The sequence below is a fragment of the Schistocerca nitens genome, chromosome 2 (assembly GCF_023898315.1).
Source record: "Schistocerca nitens isolate TAMUIC-IGC-003100 chromosome 2, iqSchNite1.1, whole genome shotgun sequence".
NCBI classification, from domain to species: Eukaryota; Metazoa; Arthropoda; class Insecta; order Orthoptera; family Acrididae; genus Schistocerca; species Schistocerca nitens.
In genome coordinates this window covers 473,123,250-473,142,810 of record NC_064615.1, presented here as the reverse complement: position 1 = coordinate 473,142,810, position 19,561 = coordinate 473,123,250, and positions in this window count along the sequence as shown.

Genomic DNA, 19,561 nt, shown 5'->3' with positions numbered 1-19,561 from the left:
AAAAAGGGCATTCGGTGATGTGAATTTAGCATAGATTTTAAATGGCTCTAGAGCAAGTATGTAATGAGATGAGTGGGTCGCTAGATTTTGTGAAGAAATCTGTGCGTTTTTCAAGAAGATAATGCGCCATGTCACAAGGCCAGGATTGTGATGGGGTGGTTCGAGGAACAATTGATGTGCTGGCCCGCCCAACGGCGCCCAACCCACCGAATATGAACACGACCGAACAGATCTGGGAAATGATTGAACGTTGCATCAGAGAACATTGCTACCCTCTCCGGAATTTACGGCAATTAGGTGACGTGTGCGTATAGGGATGTGGTGCCAACACCCTCCAGCGACCTACCAAAGCCTCATTGTTTCCATGCCACGAGTGCCCCTGATATGCGTGCCTAAGGTGGACATACCGGCTGTTAAGTAGATTGTCACAACATTCTGGCTGATCAGTGTACGCGTTTGTGCAGTAACAACAAGTAATCAGTTCCTATACTATGAACAGGGCAATCTTAGAGAATACAGCTATAGCAACGACTAGTTTCTAGACCAGCAGCTGCACAAAATGTACGCGCCAGCTACTCAACGAATGGAAAAGCTCCAGAGGAATGCACGCTGCGACCCGTGCAGAATTAGCCATCACCGGTGGCTTATTATCGTTAACACTATAACGGTCCGAAAAACGCTGTTAGGTTGTCTCAGTTCCAGTTTACAGCTACTTCGGGGCTGCAGTTTATGCTCTGGTAATATACAAAGGCAGGAAAAGTATCATTTTCAACACTTTTCCTTACTTTTGGTCTGAGTGAGCAGACCAAGAAAGCTATTGATATTTGCACAGAAGTTTACAGATTTTTTGTATGATTAGTGGGAATGTAGGTTAGCGAAAGCCAATGACAGAAGCAGGAAATATTTCTTTGATTTGGGATTAGCTGAAATGAAATAGTGTGCAGTGGTAGAATAGCCCTCAAGATGTTTATTTTAGTTTTATTTTCAATTTCGGTGCAGCTAGAACTTAGGGCGGTGAACGTTTAGGATTCATCATAAACGAACAGAGATGCTCAGTAAAATACCTGTACTTGTATACTATCGACTAAAACCAATATAAACTAAATTCTTGCCGGCCGAGGTGGCCCAGCGGTTCTAGGCGCTACAGTATGGAACCGCGCGACCGTTACGGTCACAGATTCGAATCCTGCATCAGACATGGATGTGTGTCATGTCCTTAGGTTAGTTAGGTTTAAGTAGTTCTAAATTCTAGGGGACTGATGACCTCAGAAGTTAAGTCCCATAGTGCTAAGAGCCATTTTTTGAACTAAATACTTGTTACCTTCCAGAGGAAGAAGTTCGTCATTATTTACTGAAATAAGAACTTTTAATTTTGTTGCCGATAAAGGCATTATTATCTGGAGTTTACACCCAAATTATTTATCTCTCATAAATAATTACCGTAGTTGCTAAGGGACAAGACTACGTATTTAAAGCCATTGGGTCAATGACTAGCCTTACACTGTGGCATTCAGCAGAAATAACAGTAAAATTACGTGATCCCAAGAAATACATGCGACAATGGTTTAAATCATGATCCCAATCAAACATTACTGGAGATAAAGCGCTATTTAGATCACTGTCATAAGGACTGAAATAGAACAACGCCGTCACACACCACTTTTCTCAGATTTCCAATTAATTTTATATAAAATAACTCATAATATTCATAAGGTACAGCCGGATGAGGAAATAGGACGACGAACAAAGCATGGAAAGGGCAATACAACTGAAACTGCAGAAATATGTCATATTGTCGCCTCGAGTGTGGGAGGACATGGAACTAAAGAAATGCAGCTAGATTGCGCAACGGAAAAAAGGACCACCTCTTTGAAACCTCGTAACTTTTGCCTATTGCGACGCTTAAGTTTAAAATTTTGCTCAAAGGTGGCTACAACCTTCCTCTCCAATGGTGCCACGGCGTGGCACACTGCGACGTCACCCTCGGACTCTGCGACGCTTCAGAGAGGAAGATGTTCATGCATGAGAATAAAGGCCAAAGCTCATAAATTCATGTGACATGTTAAATGGGTTACTGATGTACCATAGGCACCAAATGTCATCAGATTTCTACCGAAAGCCACCGTGGACGTGGCACTCGATGAGAAGGTCGTTACACCCTTACCCAAGTTTCACTCCTTCTTTTGACGCCTCTGCGACGGAAGTAAAAACCGCGAGCCCGAGCGGTGAAATCATTTAGTTTTCTTATGAGTGGCCGAGAAAAATATTTCTGACACACCACCGCTCAAGATCGACACGAAGAGGCTACAGAGGGGTGGTATCAATGGCGCCAATGAAACCATTCCTTTCCTTGGAACGTTGATTCCCACACATTTTGCGCTCAAAAACCAGTTTCCAGTGCGATGAGTAACGGAAAGATGTTCTTGACAATCTTCGATAATGTTGATATCACTCTGACGCTTCAACACTTCTCTAAGGACATAAGAGTCTAGCAGTCACAGTGGACGCGATCTCACCATTTCGGAGTCCAATATGACAACAGTTTTTCTTCTGGCATACAGGGTGGAACCCCAGAGACATTTCAAAACCATTCAACAAATTTTGAACGTAATACAAAGCAGCAAAGGATTCTTATGCTTTATCAGTGCTCCTGCTCACGACCTCGTGTGGTGTGGTCGCGGAGGGCTGCGACACTGACATAAGAGCGAATAAAACGACAAAGAGTCACTCTAAAGCTCCCCGTTTCGGCAGTAACCACGGTGGTACCTCCCCCACGCCAATTTTACTATCGAAAAGTGTCTTCACAGAGAAAACCTTCGAAGCAATGCTAGGCAGCTACAGCAAGGACCCTGGGACGGGACGGGTTTCACATGGTTGCATACCTGCAGGCACCAATCAATGTTTCGAAGATAAGATATTCTCCGTAAAGGCACATTTTTAAAATTATCAATAAATGTGGACGGGTGCCACCGAGGCTACTGCCTGACTCGGGAGTCTTAGAATGATTTTTTGCCGTTTTATTCACTCATGTGTCAATGTCATTCCTCTCCGTGATCGCGCAAATGTAAGGCGTAAAACATGAGCACTGAAAAAACATAAGAACCTTTTGTTGCTTCAGATCAAATTCAGATTTTATCATATGGTTTTGAACGGTTCCTAGTGGTTTCACTCTGTACACCAGGGCAAAAAATAGGGCCACACGGCACTCTGAGGGAGTGAAAATACGTTTATTCTGATAGCTAACCCACAATGTACTTACAGATGGGTTGAAGCCTCAGGAAGATGTCAGCAGTAGCAAGGACTATCAAGAGAGTTTTCCTAATGTTCATCACACTGAAACCTGTCGTTTTCGACAGCGAAATATGTAGGAATCAACGTCCGAAGAAAAGCAGTGGTTTCATTGGCGTCCTTTTGTCACCCTCTGAGGCCTTTTCACGTGGATTCTGAGCGGCGGCGTGTTTGAAATAATTTCCTTGGCCACTCACAAGAAAAAAGATTTTAACGCTAGACGTCGCTGTTCTCACCCCCGTCGCAGAGGCGTCAATCAAAGGAGTGAGATGTGGGGAAGAAGGGCTGTGTTGAACTTCCTATCGTGTAGCGCATCCATGGCAGTGTTGCGTAAAATTGTGTTCAAATTAGATGGCACTGAGACATCATTAACCCACATTACACTCTACATTAACTCCTGATGTCTGATTTTTTTTTTTCACAGGGATGACACTTTTGCGCCCTTACAGAGGAGGGTTGTAGGCACCATCGAGCATTTCAAACTTACGCGCTGAAGTGGGAGACAATTATGCACTTTAGAAAAAGAATGGTCCTTTAATTCTGTTGCGCAGTGTAGAAAAAGAGGAATTACCAACCGCATTCATCCCAGAAATAGAGAATAGAACTTGATAGGTAGACGATTTTGGTTGTGTTTCGCAGGGTGCACAGACAACATTTTGGAGAGCTATATTTTAACAAAAGTTGACAATAGAGTACTGACAATTACAATTTTATTTATGAGAGGCTTATCTTTGTGAGACTTAGGCTAAGTAGAGGCCAAACCTAAAGTAAACTCAATCCGAACAGGCCTCGGAAAGCGTAATGGTACCGACCCACTCTCACCCGATAGGCGTCATTGAATGTACAGTCGTGGACAAAACGAGCGAGTCCCCTCGCCTTTTCGTTATGCTGATCCGCACGGCTTTAAAGTCTGCTACACAGCATAACAGGCAAGGCGACGAAGTGCTACCAACATACTATGCGCAGGCGTGAAATTGACAAACTATCTGAACTTTTTTAGACTGTATTCCATAATTTCTAACACTATATTAATGCTGATTAGTGTGTTAAATACAACACGTAAACATAAGACAGAACTGAAAGAAGAAACGCTAATTTGTATGAAACGGACGAATAAAAATGAATTTCAGCTTATCCAGATAACAGACAAAGAACCCCAGACCGTTACGAATTAGCAAAATATTATCCGCATTCGCCCGCGAAACGGTCTGTGTCAACGTTCAGACCAGTCATACTGGATTACCATTGCTGACCTACCATGAAAGTGTGCAAATTTAGCAATGCGTGAAGATTCATAACGAAATTCACTTAAACATCATTCAGTGCCACACTTAAGTCAATTCCATTATTGACAGAAGCGGAAAAAGGAGGCAGTATCATGTATGAAATTCTACAAGAGTGTCATATTGACATCCACAGAGCGCCAGTACAGAATAAAGGTAGCGATAAATCGTATTGGGTGCGCGAGAATTTCTTAAAATTGCTTTACTGATATTCTACCTGCCTCCATAGAGATTAGAACCGAAAACAAACCAGACCTTCCTTTCACTATGCTAGCAGACAACCTAGGCAAACAGCCCTCTATTATTACCCCAGACATGAACAAGCCAGCAATTTCGCAATAAAAATCTGCAGTTTCTGTTGCATAGAGCTTTCTGGACTCAAAAACATGAATTTTCTTCCTTTATGTCACCACTTATGCGACAATCATTCGGGATGATTATCGAAATAACAAATTACTGTTATTAGAGAGTAAATTTTGTAGGATAATTCTGCACCACCCCAGGAAATAAACGGCTACATAGCTGCCAAACGTATTCTGCATTGTTTCGAATTCTCCACTAGACTCGCCACAGCCAGAAAACGTTCATTAGCAGAAGTGTTTCTTAAGCTAGCTAGCAATGAGAATGTTCGTACTTCTAAAACGCGGTGGCATTAATACTGGGATGTGAATTACCACGTGTATAGGCAAATACATTCTATTTGCATTCCTGTAAACGTGATTTGGATCGAAAACGTAGCTACGACTAATATGCTTATGTATCGACAGCAACTAGAACATTTCGAATAAAGAGTAGCGGGTGTTATTTATGCGGCCCTCATCTTCAGTGTTTTCGTTGTTAGGATTTCGTCACCTAAACCGGTAAAAACGGAACCCTACTAGTCTCACTTTCTTGACCGTCTATCGGTCTACCCAACCCTTAAAACCCGTTTACCTCCAGAACGGGTGGACATAATAAGCGGAAATGTATCGCACTTCTTGCTGTAACCGGTCCCTTGCTGGTGTAAAAAAGTGAGCTTCTATGTCAACGCAATCAAAAGATACGACGGTTTATGTAAAGAAAATTTACGCGAAAGGTCAAAAAATGGCTTCAAGAACTATGCGACCTAACTGCTTAGGTCATCAGCCCCGAGACCTAGAACTACTTAAACCTAGCTAGCCTAAGGGCATCACAGACATCTATGCCCGACGTAGAATTCCAACCTGCGACTGAAGCAGCCGTGCGGTTCGTCACTGAAGCGCCTGGAACCGCTCGGCCACCGCAACGCGGCGAAACCCTACTCACCTCATGTATAATGATAATATATACTGTCTAGTGAGGATAAACTGTATTCTCCAGCAACTCAGATCGTTTGCTCACGGAACTTTTACGAAGCTACATTCAAACTTTGTCGAAGTCGTCTGCAATATCCATTACAAACACCCTAGGAACTTCGTATGCGATATCCACTTCTGAATACGCTGGCAGATAATGCAGTACTATAACAAGTAGGTGGGAACTTATTGTTATTGGTCCATGCATGACACTTTATTTCAATATCAATTTAACGCGCCTAGGTGTTCGTATATGGCTGAAATTAATGAACAAAAAGTAAATAAACAGTAAACAACTTCGATGTTCAGATCAAGTGAAAGTCACATGTCGTAATTACAACATAATTTCGTTGTTACATCTACATGACTACATCAACAGGATTTCTTTGCAATCCGGACTTACGTGCCTGGCAGAAGGTTCGGATTATTTCTCTACCGTCCCACTCATTAACAGTGTGCGGGAAAAGGGACTACTTAAATCTTTTCTTGCGAGCCTTGAATTACATTATTACTATGGTTTCTTCTTGTGTAAGTACCCTAGGAAATAATGTTTTGGCATTCAGAACATATGGTGGTGATTGAAATTTCGTGAAAAGATCTCGTGGCAACGAAAAACGCATATGTTTTCATGAATGTTACCCCAACTCGATTATCAAATCTGGGATCCTCTCTCCCCTATTTCGTGACATTACAAAGCGTGCTACCGTTCCTTGGACGTTTTTGCGTGCACAGTCAATCACGTCTGTCAAGGATATTATAGCAGTGGACGGACAAACGTAGTGTAGGCAGTGTTTTCAGTTGGCCTGTTGCGTATTCTTAGTGTGCGGCCAATAAAACGCAGTCATTCGTTTGCCTTCCCCACAAAAGTATGTTTTCGATCTTTCCAGTTTAAGTTTTACTGGGTACTGAGATGAACTGACAGTGCTTCGACTTGTGTTTTGTCATGTAACCGAAAGTTAATTATTGTTATTGGACGCAGCTTTCGTGTTTAATGTATTCCTCAGTCAACAACAGTAGACTCCTCGTACACCACACATAACTGTTTCAAAGTATTAAATTGTTACTGATCTTACCATGTTGCAGTGGTCATCTTAACTTTCCGTTTTGAAAAAAAGGAAAATATTTTAGCGAAATGTAGCAACTAAGAAGCGGAGTATCCAAACAAACAAACGTTTCCGGTTTAAGTAGTTGCAGTAGGTCTACTACACAGTAACGTAAATTAGGAGCAAAGTCCATAAGTAGATCCTCATCAGGAAAACCAGCCCTCATAATGCAAAGTGCAACTACAACAAAGAAAGTTTCCAAACATGTCAATGAGTAGTCGAGGAAAGTGGACGCATTCTGTCTACTGAATCCCAACGCACGCAATTTACGAGGGGGCACGCCAAGTGTCAGACCCCGATCTTGCTTTTAACTACGCTCATTGAAAGAGGGGACAAAATAAGCTTAAACTCTACCGCTTCTGAGAAAACGACGGTCAAAGTGTTCAATGCGTTGTTGCTATAGTGTAGATACCGCTTAGCGGTTAAGGATTCAACTGAAGCGGTGGCTCTGCGGCTACCATAGCGACTTCGGAACTTTGCGCTGCGAGTTCGAAACCCGGTTTTTCCTTTTTTCCCCCCTCACTCTCTGAATTATCTACGAATGTTTATTCCAATTTATGATGAAACACTGTTGTCGTTATTCGTCAGTTAATTTACTGTGTAAAGAAATAAGTTAAAAAGGGAACACACAGTGCGTAGTGGGGCGATCACTCTGTTGTAGAAATAATTCAGAAGCCAAGATCGCTTAAATACTGTCTACTGGATAACCGGTTTCAACACACTAAAGGTGCCATTATCGGATCTAAATGTAGATTAACATTGATAAACCATTTGGATATAACGATACATGAGGCAGACGAGATGATTTTATATCAGCTTGTCTCATTCGTTTATTATTTTTTTAATTCATTAATTACACATAAAGTTAATTGTCGAGTAATGACAACATTATTTCAACATAAATTAGAAAAAAAATATTCGAAGATAATTCTGATAGAGAGGCAGGAAAATAAAATAATTAAAAAACCCAATATGGTCTCGAACACGGGAATCAATGCTAAGAAGGAACGACGGTAGCCACTGAGCCATCGCTTCAATTGCGTTCTCGGCTGCAGAATGTATCTACACTAGAGCAACAGCGCGTTGATAACTTTGGCCGTCGTTTTCTCGGAAACGGTCGAGTGTCTGCAGATAAGCCGAAACACAAGTTCGCTTATTTTGTCCTCTCCTTCACTGACAAGGGGAGGCCGCCAATTGTGAAATTCAGATTCGATTCATACTGCGCATAATAAAAGCTCATGGCCAGAGGTGTAATGTGGCAAAGCACCAAGATGCACTTCTCAGCCGTTGTCGACAAAATCGACAGTTAGAAGAAACCGCTGCGGTGAAATACTCTCTACGATTCATAATTTTCTACAGCGTCGTGGCGCAGCGGTAAGCGCTCGAGTTCATAATCCGAATGGCGGCGGATCGAATCTCGCTCCATGGAACTTTTATTTTTATTGTATTTGTTTTTTGTAATTCAAATGTGTGTATAAACACACACACACACACACACACACACACACACACATATATATATATATATATATATATATATATATATATATATATAATTCCCGGCAACAGGTTGCAACAATTATGCATATAATAAGTTGTTGAAAGTCGTTTGTCGTGGAAAAACTGGCGACTTCGAACATCATTATGTTTTCCGCAAACAAATTTGTATTTCACAAATGTTATTAATTGTCTTCATAATGTTAACCACGTATAGTTAGCGGAAGACGTAGAAACGATATTCCGAAACGAATACGTATAGCGTAAGTCAAACGTTCGAATTAGAATAGAAACCCCACGAACACAAATTTGCTGTGGCAGGTATGAAATATAAACTCCGTTAATCGCTCGTTACACTTGAAGGACAGATGTTGAATGGGCCGAAACGAGCCGCCGCATAACAGCGTAGTTGCCTGCTAACTTCGAAAGAAGGTAGATGCGGTCCCTAGCACAACTTATAACACCGTCGAAAATCAGTGCGGACGTGAGAGCTTTGGTACACCCTGTTAAACAAACGGTAAAATGGAGGCGGTACAATTGGAGAGCGATCCGCCTTCACCAACATGCATAAGCAATTCATTAATAGTTTATATATATATATATATATATATATATATATATATATATATATATATATATATATATATTTGAATTACAAAAAAATAATAATAATAAAAAAATGTTGCATGGCGTGAGATTCGATCCGGCGACCTTCGGATTACGAACTCGAGCGCTTACCGCTGCGCCACGACGCTGTAGAAAATTATTAATCGTAGAGAGTATTTCACCGCAACGGTTTCTTCTAACTGTCGATTTTCTCGACAACAGCTGAGAAGTGCATCTTGGTGCTTTGCCACATTACACCTCTGGCCATGAGCTTTTATTATGCGCAGTATGAATCGAATCTGAATTTCACATTTGGCGGCCTCCCCTTGTGAGCAAAGTTTCGGGACAATCAGCCTATGACACTTGGCGAGTTCCCCTCGCTCGTCGAGTCGCTTCTTACGCCCGGCGAGAATTATGTATGCCTCCGAGTAAACTGCGCCACCTGGAAACACGGCGAGCGGGGATAAACACGTTTTCCTTCTTATAAGGCAACCTTCTACAGATAATATTCACGAAGTGTTCTTCAGGTTGCCTCAGATATTTCAGAAATGTTTCTTGCGTCAGGCCTGCCGCATATGCAAAACGTAAACATTTCATTTCATGTAATATTTATCAGGATAAGACATGACAAGAGTGGACCAGTCCCTTCTGAGAAAAATTAGAGATTTTAAGTTGCTCCACTATGTAATGACACGGGTATGGGCTTGCGATCTCTCTTTTATGCCATCGATTTCCGTGTTACACATACTTGGCCACTGCGTTGTGGCTGCCATCGTGGAGGAGGCAGTCTGTTTCCTGCCAGCGCTGTTTCCGCAGCCAATATTAACCGCGACGACTCATTCAGTCAACGCTAAATGGCCCATCTGGCTGAGGCAGACCAGGGCGCTATAATAGAACTCCATGCAGAGGGATCTTCAAATGCCGACATAGCGAGAACTATGGGTCTTCACAAGTCGACGGTAGCCAGGTGGATCAGACGAAAGGAAGAGAGTGGTAACTTGAATGGGAGGCCTCATGGCCGTCGCCGCAAAACAACAGCAGCTCAGGATCAGCAGATACGCCGTTTCAGTGAGAACCACCCATTTGTCAACGCACGACAAATTCAGCAAACTTTGGGTCTCAATGTTAGCAGTAAGACCGTCACTCCTCGTGTAAGGGAAGGTGGACTGAGAGCAAGAAGCGCTGCTGTGAAAGAGACATTGACTGTTTCCCAAAGAGAAGCTTGCCTTGCTTTTGCTACTGAAAATGGCGACAAACTTCTCCAGTTTTGGAGGCGAGTGATTTTCACGCACCAAAAAGTTTTCTCTACGGCATCATCCGGAAAAGTACTAGTTTACCGGCCTAAATGTGCTAGGTATAATCGAAAATATATTTACAGTTGCCGAAGGAGTGGCAGGTTGTCGGTGCCGGCCGGTGTGGCCGTGCGGTTCGAGGCGCTTCAGTCTGGAACCGCGTGACCGCTACGGTCGCAGGTTCGAATCCTGCCTCGCGCATGGATGTGTGTGATGTCCTTAGGTTAGTTAGGTTTAAGTAGTTCTACGTTCTAGGGGACTGATGACCACAGATGTTAAGTCCCACAGTGCTCAGAGCCATTTGTAGTCGGTAACGGTATGGGCGTGGATATCGGCCGATGGGTGTGGGCTCCTGTGGGAAGTGGAAGGAAGATTCGATGCGCGCAATTACATATCAATTCTGGAGAACGTGATGTTGCCTGCTGTGGCAGCAAGATTTGGCGATGATCAGATCATGTTCCAACAAGATCGCTCGTCTATTCATATGGCACGTGTGGTTAAGAGGCGGGTCGACGACCATAGTAATATTACTGTAACGGAATGGCCACCTAAAGGAGCTGACACGAATCCCATTGAGAATATCTGGGCAGAAATGGTCAGAGTAATACGAGAAAAGGGCAGTCACCGTCGACTCGCCGACAGCTTTCTGATGTGATTCATGACGCTTGGAATGAGTTACTTGAATCTCCTAGTTATGTGGCTCGAGTTGTGGGCTCAATGCCCAACAGACTTCGAGCTGTTGTGGAAGCCAAAGGAGGCTTCACCAATCAGCTGTTTCAAGCTTTGTTTCTTTCTTCTTCGTCTTTTTTTTTTTTTTACTTACAGACGTATATTTTATATAATTTCAAGGAAACGCAGTAAATGGAATGTGGACTGATTTTTGAGGCTTCATTTTGTGACGGCTAAACAGTGCTGCATCATGGGACCCGCTATTTGTCCACATGTGGCTGAACATCAGAGGTGTAAAAAATTTTGAGGTGCCGAAGTTCTCTGGAAGAATAACGTCTTTTAGACAAGGAGATGATTTTTAGTTCATTTCATTTTAACCATTCACACTATGATTTGACATTCTAATCTTTGATTTCATTTTATTATTATGTATCTTTTCTCCAGTGAAAGTCAACGGTAGTAAGTTTCAAGATATGAAGAATAACTGGAAGTTTCTAATTTGTGGAAAGCGTATTTAACAGTTAATATTTTCGACAAATCTGTAGTTATAGGACATATTAAGAAGCGAGTCAAAAATGGCATTGTGGAATGATCAGGTTGGTCTCTAAAGGGTAACGACGATAAAATAGCAAATATGAAACTATGGGTAACAACTATTGTTGATGGTGAGGAGCCATAATCGATATGTCACTTTTCCGTAATTGTATTTCTGAAGTTTATCGTCAATCCTAGGACTGACACCGATACTCTGTTTTGCGTAAAGAATACAACCTTCAAAATTTATTTAGCAGCGCAGAATATTAAATCACAGTTTATAGATCAGGAACCTAATCCAACTGCCTTTAATTTTATTTTCACGGATGACATTGAGACAGTAAATAACAAGAGAAATAAGAAAACTCTCAGAATCAATATAGAGAATTCAAGTATCATGTGAATTCAAAAGTTTGCTATAATAGCGATTAATTGCTTTTTACAGACCCCTTCATGCCTACGTTTTCCGTCAGACAGACAATGTTTGAAACTAGGACTAACGAGGTAAACAATTTTTCCACAAATTGTCAAATTGGAAGTCGGAGAGCCAGTTACATAAATTACGATGACAACAAACGTTTTTCAAGTAAACTGATCACAGGAGGCATCCAACGCATTTATTGTGAGTTACATGCACAGTATGTAAACTGGCAACGCCACCAACACACAATACCACTAACAAGGGAACATCCCCATCGCACCGCCCTCAGATTTAGTTATAAGTTGATACAGGGGATAGGCCTTGAAAAACTGAACACAGATCAATCGAGAAAACAGGAAGAAGTTGTGTGGAAGTATGAAAAAAATAAGCAAAATATACAAACTGAGTAGTCCATGCGCAAGATAGGCAACATCAAGGATAGGGTGAGCTCAGGAGCGCCGTGATCCCGTGGTTAGCGCACGCAGCTGCGGAACGAGAGGTCCTTCCGTCAAATTTTCCCAGGAGTGAAAAGTTTAATTTTTATTTTCAGACAATTATTATCTGTCCGTCCGTCCGTCCGATGCGAGGTAACCGCGCCGTAGTATGATGACGCTACACCTAAAAAACATCGAAAGACATGACGTCAGTCGACTATAGCGCACGGAAGAGAGAGTATTCCTGCTAATGAGGCTCCCTGGCTGGCAGTTAACTGTTCGCTACTTTGGACGAGAGTGCATTAAATACGTGCGATGCATTGCGTGGGCAATATGAATCCAGCAAATATAGCTCGTGACTCCAATAACAATGTCAATGAATATTTTCCGAACTGTAAGGCATCGGAAAGTTCCTTAAGGGATCGAACGATTGTCGAACATTTGTATGATTATTTCCTACATTTGTTGAATAACAGTACGTGTGGTGATGATTGTCTGAAAATAAAAAAAAAACAAACAACTAACCCGAGGGAAGCCTTAAACCAACGACCTCTCGTTCTGCAGCTCCTCACGCTAACCACGCGACCACTGCGCTCCCGTGCTCAAGCTATCCTTGATGTTGCTTATCATGCACACGGACTACTCAGTTTGTTTGGTTTGAATATTTTTTTCATAGGTCCACACAACTTCTTCCTGTTTTTCGAATGATCTGTGTTCAGTTTTCAAGGCCTATCCACTGTGTCAACTTATAACTAAATCTGAGGAGGGTGCGATGGGGAGGTTCCCTTGTTAGCTATGGAACAACTGTAGCAAAACGGAGCATCCTCGTTATCCATGTGATGGATAAGACGACTAATTCGCAACATAAATGTCAATGTAAGCATCAGTTTCTGTTGGAACGTGCTTCCCGGACCAAATAACATACATTTCCTACGTCTTCAATGCGAATCATGTAGCAAATGTAATTTAAAGGACATAAAAATATCGAGTGAATTTACTAAAATAATTATGAACCACTTGAATTTGCATTCAACAGGCAATGTTCAGAAGTCTGGTGTAGGAGTACTGCATGCTCTAATTCGAAACAACAAAAATCAACAGAGTAACTATTATTCAACGTCATCAGGTCACTCATCGAGCATTCCTATTCAGTACTGTTACTGGTGACGTGTTATGATGCCTTTATCGTTAACTTCCTAAGAAGAAATGAAAGGCTGAGCCACACCAAAAGACGTAAACTCGAGGAAAGAGTTGCGTGAACATATTATTTTACATCTGATAAATCCAAAAGTGTGTTTTGGGCTACGAATTCTGCCCCCAGGGTGTGTGCAACACAGCTGGAATTTGTTGCCAACAACTGAGACACCTTTCGGTCACAGTGTAAGAAAATCGAGCAACAAAACTACATCACCTGTGCTACTGCATGATAACGCACTATGTTGATTTGAGAAACAAAACTATCCAGGAGATTGATAGGAAAGTCGTCTCTCAGGCACATTTGTATTGATAGGGAAGTCCTCTCTCAAGCACTTGTCCCTCTCGTCATATATTTGTAAAATTTTACCTTTCCCACTCTAGATCGATCAACCGTCAAGGCAATTCATTTCTAGACGAAAATACTTTTAAAACTACTCTGGTTTATTGACATCGTTAGAACAAGTAGGTTTCTACAGGCGTAGAATTTGTAAACAACTTTACCATTGTCATATCGTTTTAGATATCGTGAAAGAAAATTCTGCTGCTAATTAATTTCTCTTTGATAATTACTGTTGCGTTTAGTAAACTAATGGAAAATGCAATTAAAATATTCACTGTACTAATACAAACTAAAGTCAGCTTAATACAGAAACATCACGACGGCAGTCTATCTTAATAAAGCATTAAGTTTCTGTGAGACAATTGGGCTTATTTTAACACGAATTAGTAGGATATTACAGACTTTACACTTAGAAAAGATCTGTATTTATTTCATTTCCTGTACCATTCGTAAGTGTTATGAAAATGGGGCTTTTCATAGATAAAATTATGTATTCACAACAACAACAAAATGTCGGCAGAAAACAAAAGTGGCATTATGAATCTGGCAGTACCGTAAGGTTTTCACTCTGACACTAAGAGTTACTGAAAGTAGCAAGAAGAATTTTGCTCGAGCGTTGTCTTACGATTCCTTTATTAAGTTTTTATCTGCCTGCTTGTAGCTGTGCTACAAAAGAATTAAAAATCTGGCTTTCAGCAAGTCTCGAAAGGCGAACAAAAGCAGCTTGCACCTGGTTACTGAGCATGTTACCTGGGGACTGGTTTTTTCTTAAAGCGGGAAGACATCCTTTTGTGGTTCAATTGGCAAATGTCAGTCAGACGTGTGACGTTAGTCTAAGCGTTTCGGTGTGTTGAATTTGTACCAATGATTTTTCTACACGTTTTTTCTGTCCCAAATAGAGTTGAAGTCTCCCATTAGTATTTTCACGTCATCTTGGTGAATTTTGCTCATGGTATTTTCGAGTGTGTTCCAGAATTTTTCAACATTGTCGGTGTTTTTCTTATTTTCGATGTTGGTGGGTTCAAATGGTTCAAATGGCTCTGAGCACTATGGGACTTAACTGCTGTGGTCATCAGTCCCCTAGAACTTAGAACTAGTTAAACCTAACTAACCTAAGGACATCGCACACATCCATGCCCGAGGCAGGATGCGAACCTGCGACCGTAGCGGTCGCGCGGTTCCAGACTGTAGCGCCTAGAACCTCTCGAACACTCCGGCCGTCGATGTTGGTGGGGACACGTGCATTGATGAGTGTATATGTTTTACTGGGGCTCTGAATGACCATAGTCATAAGTCGCTTGTTGACGGGCCAGCCGCGGTGGCCGAGCGGTTCTTGGCTCTTCAGTCCGGAACCGCGCGACTGCTACGGTCGCAGGTTCGAATCCAGCCTTGGGCATGAATTTGTGTGATGTCCTTAGATTAGCTAGGTATAAGTAGTTCTAAGTTCTAGGAGACTGATGACCTCCACTGTTAAGTTCCATAGTGCTCAGAGCCATTGGAACCTTTTGATTGTCGATCGGTGTGATTTCTTTGACAGAGTTGATAAATCGGTGTTCGAGAAATGCAATGCCGAAGATTGGTACGCCTTTCGTTACCTTTTGTTGTATTCTGCTCTTGAAGATGCAATGGTTTCCCTAATGCACGGTTTCATTGTCAGTTAGTCGTGGTTCTTGAAGTGCAAGGATGAGAATTTTTTGTCGGTCCATTTCTTTTGTGAGATTATTTAGTTTTCGTGTTTGGATCAAGGTATCGATGTTTACTTTTAAATGCATGTTTTTTGCTTGTAGGGAAATTTACCAGAGATCTTCGATATTCTCTGTCGTGCTAACCTGGACTCCCCAGAATCCGAAAATCCAACTGCCGCCTGTCGACAGCCGGGTTGTGTACCACCTGGGATAAAGTTGACTTTGCTTGCATAGTTTACGTTTGCTTGTGTTTCATTGGTTGTGCTTGGGTGATACCAGGACCGGACAGGACCAGAGGGTGTTGAAGCCTTTGAAAGCAAATATTTTCAGCCAAGCTCATTGAGCTAACACGGTGACCAGAGTAACGGTGATTTTCACTCAGACGTGTCTGGATTTTGCGTTCAACGGATTGAGTAGCCGTTCAGGATTGTGTTAGTATTTGGTTCACCCCTAGTATTTGATTTCCTCGGTACCACCCATATGGGGGAGGGTTTCCACTATCCGCCACACGCGATTATTATTATTATTATTATTATTATTATTGTCATTATGTCTCAGCAAATCCCATATGGTGTATCTTCCCACCACTGAAATAGATGTGTATTGTTCGATTCAGTATTTCCATCACATAAGTGTGGTTTATAATTACGTTACATTGCTACTAGTAGACATATTTCTCACTTTTTCTTAGACAGTTGCTACCTGTTACTCCATCATAGGAATTTATGTGCGAAGCATTGTTGAAATACAGACGTTCAAATTATCCGATTTCTGTAATTTCATTTCGATACCAGATCGTTCTAATCGGATTCAGCCAGGTAGTCTTAATGTGGATATCCGACCACGACTGTCATCATATGATAGACTGTGTAAACCACATTCTTTATCGGACTGTTGAATATAGATCACTTATCTATGACAGGACCTGAATTCTTAAACACTGTGGAAAATAATAATCCGATGTGCTTATTACAAATACGTTATTCCAATATAAATATGTGAACTAACGAGATAACAGTTTATTTACAGGAGCAGAACTAATGTTCAAATGTTCAAATGTGTGTGAAATCGTATGGGACTTAACTGCTAAGGTCATCAGTACCTAAGCTTACACACTACTTAACCTAAATCATCCTAAGGACAAACACACACACCCATGCCCGAGGGAGGACTCGAACCTCCGCCGGGATCAGCCACGCAGCTCATGACTGCAGCGCCCCTGACCGCTCGGCTAATCCCGCGCGGCTACTAAAAGTATACTCGTCCACAAAACCCATGTGGACAATTATCTGATAATCGGTCAAGCTTTGCTTTGTCGCAGCTCTTTAGGACAAAAGAATGGACAGCTCCCTGCTTTTTGCGTTTCCGATAGCGCCTACGATAAGAATCTGGTATCATATTATGTTTCAGAGCCGTAAACTGTTTATTTTTTCACCTCATACTAAAACAAAAGCTATGATATGAGACGAGGAAATGACTTATATGCTTCTCAGGAACTTAAGTTTTTCGCGTTAATTTTCTCACTTCATTCTAAAACAAGGACGTTAATATGAGAAGAGGAAATGAAATATACGCTTCCAAGACATATTATTTCCTTGTGTGCTGCTACTGCATACATGAAAGCCCTGCAGTTAATTTTTGTATGTTGGATAAATTTTGATATCACCTCACATTCCTTTGTGAGAAGGTTCCTATTTTCTTAGGATTCAAATAGAGTGGACATTTCATCACTGGTTAATATTCTCATGACTAATGACATGATACCCGTTGCAATTGCTCCATGGCACCTGTGAGTAGAGTCTCACGTTGGTTACTATAAGAACACGCAGGCAGTGATATCCGCTCACTGCAGTCAGAGCCAAGGAGAATATCGAAGATCTCTGGTAAATTTCCCTACAAGCAAAAAACATGCATTTAAAAGTAAACATCGATACCTTGATCCAAACACGAAAACTAAATAATTTCACAAAAGAAATGGACCGACAAAAAATTCTCATCCTTGCACTTCAAGAACCACGACTAACTGACAATGAAACCGTGTATTAGGGAAACCATTGCATCTTCAAGAGCAGAATACAACAAAAGGTAACGAAAGGCGTACCAATCTTCGGCATTGCATTTCTCGAACACCGATCTATCAACTCTGCCAAAGAATTCACACCGATCGACAATCAAAAGGTTCCAATGGCTCTGAGCACTATGGAACTTAACAGTGGAGGTCATCAGTCTCCTAGAACTTAGAACTACTTATACCTAGCTAATCTAAGGACATCACACAAATTCATGCCCAAGGCTGGATTCGAACCTGCGACCGTAGCAGTCGCGCGGTTCCAGACTGAAGAGCCAAGAACCGCTCGGCCACCGCGGCTGGCCCGTCAACAAGCGACTTATGACTATGGTCATTCAGAGCCCCAGTAAAACATATACACTCATCAATGCACGTGTCCCCACCAACATCGACGGCCGGAGTGTTCGAGAGGTTCTAGGCGCTACAGTCTGGAACCGCGCGACCGCTACGGTCGCAGGTTCGCATCCTGCCTCGGGCATGGATGTGTGCGATGTCCTTAGGTTAGTTAGGTTTAACTAGTTCTAAGTTCTAGGGGACTGATGACCACAGCAGTTAAGTCCCATAGTGCTCAGAGCCATTTGAACCATTTGAACCCACCAACATCGAAAATAAGAAAAACACCGACAATGTTGAAAAATTCTGGAACACACTCGAAAATACCATGAGCAAAATTCACCAAGATGACGTGAAAATACTAATGGGAGACTTCAACTCTATTTGGGACAGAAAAAACGTGTAGAAAAATCATTGGTACAAATTCAACACACCGAAACGCTTAGACTAACGTCACACGTCTGACTGACATTTGCCAATTGAACCACAAAAGGATGTCTTCCCGCTTTAAGAAAAAACCAGTCCCCAGGTAACATGCTTAGTAACCAGGTGCAAGCTGCTTTTGTTCGCCTTTCGAGACTTGCTGAAAGCCAGATTTTTAATTCTTTTGTAGCACAGCTACAAGCAGGCAGATAAAAACTTAATAAGGGAATCGTAAGACAACGCTCGAGCAAAATTCTTCTTGCTACTTTCAGTAACTCTTAGTGTCAGAGTGAAAACCTTACGGTACTGCCAGATTCATAATGCCACTTTTGTTTTCTGCCGACATTTTTTTGTTGTTGTGAATACATAATTTTATCTATGAAAAGCCCCATTTTCATAACACTTACGAATGGTACAGGAAATGAAATAAATACAGATCTTTTCTAAGTGTAAAGTCTGTAATATCCTACTAATTCGTGTTAAAATAAGCCCAATTGTCTCACAGAAACTTAATGCTTTATTAAGATAGACTGCCGTCGTGATGTTTCTGTATTAAGCTGACTTTAGTTTGTATTAGTACAGTGAATATTTTAATTGCATTTTCCATTAGTTTACTAAACGCAACAGTAATTATCAAAGAGAAATTAATTAGCAGCAGAATTTTCTTTCACGATATCTAAAACGATATGACAATGGTAAAGTTGTTTACAAATTCTACGCCTGTAGAAACCTACTTGTTCTAACGATGTCAATAAACCAGAGTAGTTTTAAAAGTATTTTCGTCTAGAAATGAATTGCCTTGACGGTTGATCGATCTAGAGTGGGAAAGGTAAAATTTTACAAATATATGACGAGAGGGACAAGTGCTTGAGAGAGGACTTCCCTATCAATACAAATGTGCCTGAGAGACGACTTTCCTATCAATCTCCTGGATAGTTTTGTTTCTCAAATCAACATAGTGCGTTATCACGCAGTAGCACAGGTGATGTAGTTTTGTTGCTCGATTTTCTTACACTGTGACCGAAAGGTGACTCAGTTGTTGGCAACAAATTCCAGCTGTGTTGCACACACCCTG